Source organism: Miscanthus floridulus, chromosome 4 (assembly GCF_019320115.1).
Source record: "Miscanthus floridulus cultivar M001 chromosome 4, ASM1932011v1, whole genome shotgun sequence".
In the NCBI taxonomy this organism is placed as follows: domain Eukaryota; kingdom Viridiplantae; phylum Streptophyta; class Magnoliopsida; order Poales; family Poaceae; genus Miscanthus; species Miscanthus floridulus.
Genome location: NC_089583.1, coordinates 3,142,309 through 3,152,064, shown reverse-complemented (window position 1 = coordinate 3,152,064; position 9,756 = coordinate 3,142,309).

The window sequence follows — 9,756 nt, the reverse complement described above, 5'->3', positions numbered from 1 at the left end:
GAATTTGACACATTATTCATTCCCTTGTTGTTTTAACAAGTTCCTGTAGTGCAGCCTCAACCTGTCTGGTTTCAACTTGAGGCCCGTAGCCTAGCCCAAGAAGTGCATTGGAAGAGGCCAGGCCTGACCTGGCCTGCTAGGAATGCAAATGAGCCCGTTTTCCAGCAAGTCACAAGACCGCTACTGCGCATACTCATGGATCACGTCACCTCTCAGCAGTAAGCACGGGTCTTGCATTGGATTAAAATAGTATATGCCAGATTTTTTAATAAAGGAATATAACATTTTGGCTTCCAGTATTCATAAATGATTAAGTGTATAGCCGTTTATAACAAACTCATGGTGCTTATACCATACTTCAGCATACGTGATACTCCAAAAGCTTTTTTAAATTTTTTTTTTTTGAAGAGTCACGGGGGGAAAGAATTCCCCACCCGAATATATCGCATTGGAGTGGTAAATACATTACCGCTCAAATACGATGCATCAGAGCACACACACTTACAACACGGCACCACCATCAACACACACGACTGAGCAGAGGGCAACCACAAAACATAGAAAATGAATAAAGAACTCCCATGATAAGCACATAGTTGTTTACCAACTAACACCGCCACCAAGCGGCTGAACTCCGGCGACCTCCACTCCCACAGCGACTGTTAAGCTTTGAGTCGAAAAGACAGACGACAGTCGTGACTACAATGTCTTTGAAGCGCATCTAGGACCCAATTGACGCTCGCCAACACCCATTAAGGGGAGGAAACCTTAAAGGAGGGAGGGCCGGCAAAAGGGGCGCGAGGAGGTCCAAGAGAGGGGACCATGGTCTCGTTACTGGTATTTGGTGAGACATGGCAATCAAGTATCATGGAGAATGGCAAAGCTAAGACACTGGCAGCAAAGTTTGTTAGTTACAACTTTGTGGAATCATGAGAGAGGAGGGGGGTTGGATCCAAGGAGCAGGTTGGTATGATTGATCTCCACACCAATGCCTTCAAGAAGGGAGTGACATCGAAAGATGCCACCATGCTTAACCAGATCACCGGTTTGGGCTTTCACCCAGAGAACAACCTCAAAAGATGGTAGATGGAAACTTCGACAATGCCTTCAAGAAGGAACATGACGCACGAGGGCGCCATCGTGTCCAGCACTGGCTACAAAGACGGGCAAAACTTTCGCCTAGAATCCACTGTTACTACCACACAACGCAGCGCAGCCGCGGCCAAGTGCAGCGCTCGTTGTCGGCAGCCAACTATGACGCGAACACCGGTCGCCACGATCGACTCCAGAGCCACAACAACGCCAGCATGGCCCCCAAGCACGCAATGTGTACCTACACGGACACGGTCAGGGCCACGACCACTGCCGCAACAGAAGCAGCAACATACCCTCCACCGCGCCACCGCACCCCCGGGACTTAGGTGGGGGGGGGGACCGGATCCAGTCGAGACACCGGATTAGGCATCCCCGTAGACCGTCATGGCCACCGAGGATGCTAGCCTGGTGGAAGTGGCAGAGTACCACGCCGCAGACCCGTCACCAACCTCGAAGGCCCCGTCGTTGTGACGCTAGATCCGGTGGCTGAGAGGCCAGATCCGACCACAGAGGCACTAAAATCGGCGGCTGCGCAAGCCGACAAGATCAGTGGCTGCGGCACCAAGGATGAGGACCAGGCGACGCCGGTGCCAACTGAAATGGCTTTGCTGCGCCGAACAACTGCTCAATGCCATAGATGTGCCCCCACGCAAACGGATTAAGGCACCAGAAGCAAGGATTCGAGCAGAGCATGCGCAGATCAAAGATTTGGAATGGGGAAGAAACACGATGTGAGGACACGAGTGGAGAGGAGCACGTGGGGGAGACCCTTTTGGGCGCCACCCGCTGGCCGCCGCCGCCATGGGTGTTGAGGTCGGGGACCTACAGCGGCAGCGGCCGAGCCGGCCGGAGGGGGCGCGGTGGCTTGGCAGCAGGAGGTGTCGCCCTCGAGCTGCCTCGCGAGGAGACGACGCGAGGGCCCAAACTTTTGGCTCTGCCTTTTTTAAAATTTACTCCATTCAACTAAAAATCGTTTTCTATATCTTTGTATCATCTACCAACTTTTCTATATCTTGTACGCACTCTAGAGAGCCATCATCACTCTTCATCTTTGGCTAGAAGAGAGTGTTGGAGTGTATTTTTTAATCTATATTCATATAAATTAGGAAGGATATAAAGAGTCTCTCGAAGTTTCTCTAAGTTAAGGTATAGAAAACAAAAACTTAAATCTCTACCCTGATCCGACTTAGTCATCCAAACTTGCTACACATTTCCAAACATTATTGCCTCCTGCAAGAGGATGTCTTCCCTAGTGAAGACAACACGTAAAATATCTTGCACAAGTTTGAAGCTTGACTGTGCAAGAGGTTGGGGTTGCATAAACCTGCCGACGTCTTCCGCCTGAAAATCCAAGCAAAGTTTTCACCAAAAGATCAGTAGGTAGGAGGGCTATGGAGTGCTATGATAAAACCTAGGAGAGGAGCTAGAACTGAGACAAGGGAGGAGCTAAGTAGACTATCGACCTTGGCATGATCGAATACGTGCTAAAATTTAGGTATAACTACAGCTACATTAAACAACAAAAGCAGCATATATAGAACGTTTTGTGCTTTGGGCCGGCGCTGCAGCCCCGGTCGACCATGTATCTGCCCCTGACAGCACCTCCAAAAGGAGAAATGGCACCCTGAAGGTGTCACAGTTGTCAAGACCGATAGGAAACTATCAAGGCTTTTGCTAGCACTTCCACAGTACGTACCACCACCAACTACCCACACGCAGAAGCACTCCACCACCAATACCTCAGTAGTCCTGCACCTCATTGGAGGCCATGGTGTAGCCACCCGGCCTAGAGCACCACGATGAGTCATTGTCCACAATGCCCACCACTAGAGAAGCAATCGTGTCATGCCTGTGCACCATGCACCATCGAGCAGAACTAGGCTCAAGAACCTTGGATTTGGTGGCCCCAAGATAGGCTCCATCTCGGTCCAAAAACCACACGACACAGATGGACGAGGACTGTGGTAAATCCAACCATCAAGATGCCGGTCCCGCACCAACCGACCACGAATGACATGAATCGGAGTCACTCCAGCAGCACCTCCCATGAATAAATCGGCGTAGAATGGCATGAGGCCATGAGGGGCACAAAACCTTCACAGCTGCCTCTGAAGAGTTGATGTCGTAAGCCCACGAGAAGATGTGAATCACTCGCAACACTTAGGCCCCGTTTGGTGGGGCTCCAGCTCTTTCTAAAAGGGCTCTGGCTTTGACTCCACACGTGGAGCGGTTTCTCTGGTGGAGCTAGAGCCGTTTGAAAAATATTTGATAAAAATGGCTCCGGAGGTAGCTTTATAATTATTTATAGTAGGTTTGTGAGCCGCCAGAAGAAGTCATTTTTTTATTCTAGCTTCTCTATAAAAAAAACAGCTTCAGCTCCTCTGGGCTAAGGAGCTGTTTTTTTAATGCTGGTTTGGCCACGAAGAGTTGTAAGAAGCTGAAGTCCAAGACCTGACAAGCGGGCCTTATTTGTCCTTTTCATGGCGCACAGTCACTCCACATGATCTGGGAGCATCCGATTTGGACATGTTGGTGCCGAATACGACAATACTGAAGAATAAATATGTGTATAATTAAAAATAAAATCTAAAAGTTAAAGGTTGGTGGATTTAAGAGCACAAGTAGCATCACTATCTCTCGCCAGTTTAGGCACACTAAGTCCCTGTTTGTTTCAACTTCCTGAGGACTTTTGGATAGCTTTGGGACGACTTTTGCCTTGTGGGGGCTTTGTGGCTTTTGGAAGGTTCCAAAGCTAAGTCCAAAAGCTTTAGGAAGCCCAAACAAACAGGCCCTATCAGTCTAACACTCATGTAACCTTTTACATGGAACCACTGCACATGAAGTGGTAGCATTGGTTTTGGACACGTTGATGCCGAATACAATATTACTGAAGTATTAAAAATGTGTAATATAAAATAAAATCTAGAAGTTAAAGGTTGGTGGATTTGAGAGCACAAGAAGCATCCCTATGCCTGGCCAGTTTAGGCACACTAACAGTCTAACACTCACGTAACTTTTTATCTATGCACATGTGTCACACATGTATCTATGATAATTTTTTTATAAAAGAAAATAAAGGAACAACGATAATGAAGCATATGCAACCGTAATTATAATAATTGTATAAATTTTGTGTCCCACAAATTATAATGGTAAAATCTGTTAAGAACCGATAAAAAACCAGTGATCTTCTCCCAGAGAGCAACAAGAAGACATGGATCAATGACCATGACGAATCATGTAAATCACTGGCGACAAGGCACGCATCCTTTAGGAAATAGGCTCAACTGCCTCCTTGCCAAGGTGACGTTTCAGTGTTTCATTGTGCATTCAAACCCGAGATCAATCAATGGAAAACGCAACTCCACCTTTATCCTTGTTCTCTTTACTAATTAATTACTAGTAGTATAGAAACAAAGAAATCAATCCTTTTTCGTACACACAAAGATGAAGAAGCTCGGGAGGTTCCATGTAAGGGCCTGTTTGGCCGGGTTCTCCCTAGCTCCGGCTCCCGCACTATAGTGCACTGTAGCACAGAGCCGGGAGAGCCCAGAAGTGCAGCTCCGCCTGTTCCCTACGCACAACCAAGGAGGAGCCGGAGCCCTTTTGTTGGAGTTACAGTAGCAAACAGTACCGCAAAGTTTAGGAGGAGCCGGAGCTGCTGGGCAAGGAGGCCTGCCAAAGAGGCACTAAATCTTGGGCTCCTTTTCCTAAACACTCCACTATTCAGGACATGCTCACAAGAAAGAGGTAAAAATTGTTCAAATTTTGGTGCTTACTGCTCCTATAACAAAGGATTCTAGAACGGTAAGGCTAGCGTCTGGACGCAGCTCCCACGCCCCCGTGCCTGTCCATCCCACGCGCTCCGTTCCGTTCCCAACCAGCGCCAGCGTCCGGAACCGCAACCCATGCCCATCCCACACCCCGCACGGCAGAATCGTGCCCCCACGCCCACACGGCGGAACCACGACCTGTGCCCACCTGCCCCGCTTGTTGATGCACATTGTGGAGGCATCTGTAGGCCTCAAGCGCTGGCACGTGAACCACGGCGGCGAACCAGCAGCAAGCAGGCGGCCAACAGCCTAGAACACAAGATCTATTTTTGAAATATTCAGATGAAACATTTACAACATACGTCTGAAAATAGATGAAACACTTGAAATATGTGTTTGAAACATGCGTGTATAGCCATTGCAACATGTGGAATACCGGATCAACTTTTAAAACATCCAGATGAAACATTTGAAATAAACGTCTGAAACACCTGAAACATACACTTGCAACATTCAGATAAAACACTTAAAACATAAGTTGGAAACGTCTGAAACACTTCAAACACAGCGTCGGCCATGGCTTACCTGGTGGTGGACTGCGGTAACCAGCAAGCCTAGGTCCACAGGGAATGTCGAGAACAAACAGCCCAGCGTGCGTAGGGCTCCCCTTCCTGCCGTGGGAGACGAAGTCCGGAACGGCGGTGACCTCCTGGTGGCCCTGGGGTGGTGGTGACGTGGTGCCCGCCATGGCCACGACGAGTGAGGTGGATGGGGCACGCCAGTTTATATGGGCGATGCGCAGGATGGTGGCGCGGTGCGGCAGGGGGGAAGGGCGCTGTGTGCGCGGGGGACGGTCGTACAGTGGGGGAAGGGGACAGTGTGGTGGCAGATGCGCGGTGATACCCCGACAGCCAGATGTGAGTGCGATGAGGAAGAGCATGCCTTTTGGGCTGTCCGCTGTGCAGGCCCACAAAGACAGCGTCCGAATTGGGGCAGACGCCCGTGGAGTATTATAGCGATGCTAAAAAAGCTCCAAGAGGGGAAAAAGGTGCATACGGTTTACACTTGACGATTTTTTTGAAATAATATTATTTTAATAAATAATTGTAGATTTAGACTTTGTTTTTATAAAATTACAAAACTAGCATCCTGTCGGCTATCTAGCCGCCGGCAAGGTATCTATCGGCCAAAGTATGGTCTAGTAGGCGATCAGTGAGCCGATCGAAGACCAGTCGACAATTGAGCAGCCGAAAGGTGTAGTCGGCTGACGAGAGGCCTATCGGCCTTAGGGTGGCCGATTGGACTACTAGCTACCAACACCTCCACATGCACTATTTATTTTCACGTTTTATTTCTGGTGATCACAAATAAAATACCTAAACACCTTAAATATATTGTAATTTTTTATGTAGATGCTAAGAATCAATCACAACCAATTTTGCTTGGATCTAACATCATTGCTTTTATAGTTTTCAAATTAAAATTCTTCGTGTAATATATTTGAGTTTTCGCGTAAGTTGTTTAGCCCTGAAATGGTCTACACAAATTGAAAAAAAAACCTATAAATTCATGGCTGATAAAGTAATACTTTATCATATAATTCTTTTACATACTCCATCCGTTCCTTGAAGAGAGTCGTCCAGGGATTCAAATGTTGTCCCAACGTCGCTCCGCTATGTTACCGGTCTTAGGCATAGGTGCCGTACGAGCAGCTGTCTATGTCCACTGACCGAGCGGCCAGCGCCCAGCCTCCCGTGGCTCCTCCCATCTAGTGGAAATCCTGCTGCTGCTGCTTGTACTACTACTTTTTTTACCAATTGTAATCATGGATAGTAGGGGCCTTGCTCCCAAATGACCATATTTATAGGACAGATGGAGTATATGTTAGGTAAAATCCAAAGTTTGTTAATAAAGCACATGTTCAATATTAAGTTTTAATTTAAGAAAATATAAATTAGCTGGAGTTGGAATGTGGTAGAACAGCCAATTTAAACTAATTATATGCATACTTGCTCACCATACAAGGTAAATCTTATGTATTTTGGAATTGTTTGGCCAGAAAAATCACACAAGAGTTCTCTTTGCGCATAGAAAAAAATAGTGCGAGCTTGCAGAACACCTCCAATGACGATGTCACGTCGGTCTTCGCTTCATGTTATCTATGCATGTGATGTTGGCCATGTTCTATTGCTATAATAAGGTCATATGCAAACATGAATATTGCACTTTTGACACCACTAATTAAATTAGAAGTAATATTCAATGGCGAACTGGTTAGGTTCATCGTGGTGGAATTGTTTGATTTAACCATGTTTATAGTAAATAGTATTAATATTTATATCTATAACTTAATTTACTATGAAAGTATATTTTATAATAAATTTAATGATACTTATTTTGTTTTGTCATTATTAGTATATTTTTATATAACTTTAGTCAAACTTTAAATTGTTTGATTTCTTAAAAAGCTAGAATTGAAAAAAAAAATGACGGCAGAGTAGATATATGAACAATAAGGAATGTAGGCAACTTGTATGTCTCTGCCCTTAGTTCTGAGATAATAACCATGCGAAATATATAAAAAAGAAAAGAAAAAGAATATGGCCAGTCCTGTCTCTATCACTCTATCACTCTATCAGGAGCCGTGTAAAAAAAACAAAGGACATGTCCAGCAGGGTCGGGCCCACTAGTATTCAGGTGTATGCAACTGAATACCCATTATTTTTGCAAAAAAAATTGTATATATAGTGTATCTATGTATATGCATCAAAAAATAAAAAGCAATTCAATCCAATTGGCCCAGGTCAGCCAAGGCCAACTCCCTGTGTCCATCCCCGCGCTGGGCCGCTGGCCAAACGGCCCAATTGGCCAAGTCGGCCGACTCCCCCAGACCCCCTCATCTCCTGTCCTCCTGAGGTGCTCGTTCCTCATCTGTTATGTCCTCTTGACGCTCTATTGTTCCTCATCCGCAAGACCACAACCCTAACGGCAGGCGGCGGTGGTCGACAAGGGCGGAGGCGCGGTGCCGCGGTGGCGCCCTTGCCGTAGGACCACTGAAAGCTCTAGTTTGGTTTTGGTGAATTGATGAAACCCTAAGTGCTAACCTAGTTTATCAAGTGATCATGAGATAGGTAGCACACTCCAAGTGGTGAAGCAAATGAAGATCATAACATGATGATGATGCCATGATGATGATCAAGTGCTTGGACTTGGAAAGAAGAAAGAAGAGAAAAACAAAAAGCTCAAGGCAAAGGTATAAACCATAGGAGCTATTTTGTTTTGGTGATCAAGACACTTAGAGAGTGTGATCACATTTAGTATTGATAGTTGTACTATTAAGAGAGTAAAACTCATATCAGAATGCGGTTATCAAAGTGCCACTAGATGCTCTAACTCATTACATATGCATTTAGGATATAGTGGAGTGCTAACACCCTTGAAAATATTTGTGAAAATATGCTAACACATGTGCACAAGGTGATACACTTGGTGGTTGGCATATTTGATCAAGGGTGGTGAAGTTTAGGAGCAAGGGTAAGAAACTCCATCGGCGCCCTAGACAGAAAAGACGGAGGTCACTGGGAGTGACCGGACGCTGGCCTCGGTTGGACCGGCGCGTCCGGTCAGGTGTAACAGCGAAGACGCTGGCGTCGGTCAAATGACCAGATGCTGGGTCGCTCTGCGATCGGACGCTGGTAGGGTGCGTCCGGTCAGTGCTGATGTACGCTGACGTGGGGAGCACAGAGGAGACATCGTCTGACCGGACGCTGGCAGGGTCCGGTCAAGCATGACCGGACGAGTCCGGTCGGCAAAATACATTTCTGGAACCTTACTGGAAACGATCGAACGCTGAGATCCAGCGTCCGGTCACTTTCTAACTGACGCGTCCGGTCATCTCTTGACCGTTGGATTCTGACGAACAGTATTTAAAGCAGGGGACACGTGGCCTGTATCACGTGACCGAACGCTGAGGGCCAGCGTCCGGTCGATCGGACCGGAGCATCCGGTCACCCCGCGTTGTACCCAGTGAAGGGGTACAATGACTCTATTTCGTGGAGGCTTCTATTTAAGCCCCATGGCCGGCTCAAGCTCACTCTGTTGGCCATTTTCATTGACATAGCAACCTTATGAGCTTAGCCAAAGCCCTCCTACTCATCTCCATCATTGATTCATCATCTTTGTGAGATTGGGAGAGAATCCAAGTGCATTGCTTGAGTGTTTGCATCTAGAGGCACTTGTTGTTCGTGTTTCGTTGCGGGTTTCGCTTGTTACTCTTGGTGGTTGCCGCCACCTAGACGGCTTGGAGCAGCGAGGATCGTTGAGCGCGTGAACCTCCAAGTGAGTGAATCGCCACAACGAGGACTAGCTTGCCGGCAAGCAAGTGAACCTCGGTAAAAAATCATTGTGTTCATCATTGATTCCGAGGTGATTGGTCTTTATTGTTATTCATCCTTGTGATTTATTGGTTCCTTCATCTACACGGTGGTATAACTTTCTTGATCACTCTCTTTACATTACCACAAACTAGTTGTCAAGCTCTTTAGTGTAGCTAGTTGTGAGAGCTTGCTTGCTTGGTTGGTGTGGCTCTTTAGTTAGCCTTTGAGAGCACATTAATATAGGGCAGTATCATAGCTATTGTGTGAATAGAGACTATCTAAACTAGAACTGTGGTAGGTAGCTTGCATTTTGAGTAGGCTAGCGCATCTCTTGCTTCGCCTCATAATTATCTAACCTTTTTGTTAAGTGTTGTTGTAGAAATTTTTATTAGGCTATTCACCCCCCTCTAGCCATTAGGATCTTTCAACCACCACGCACGACGGCCTGAGCGCGCAGCCGGTAGCGCCACAAGGCCACAACAGCGGGGCGGCGACGGCGGAGCAGTGAGGAC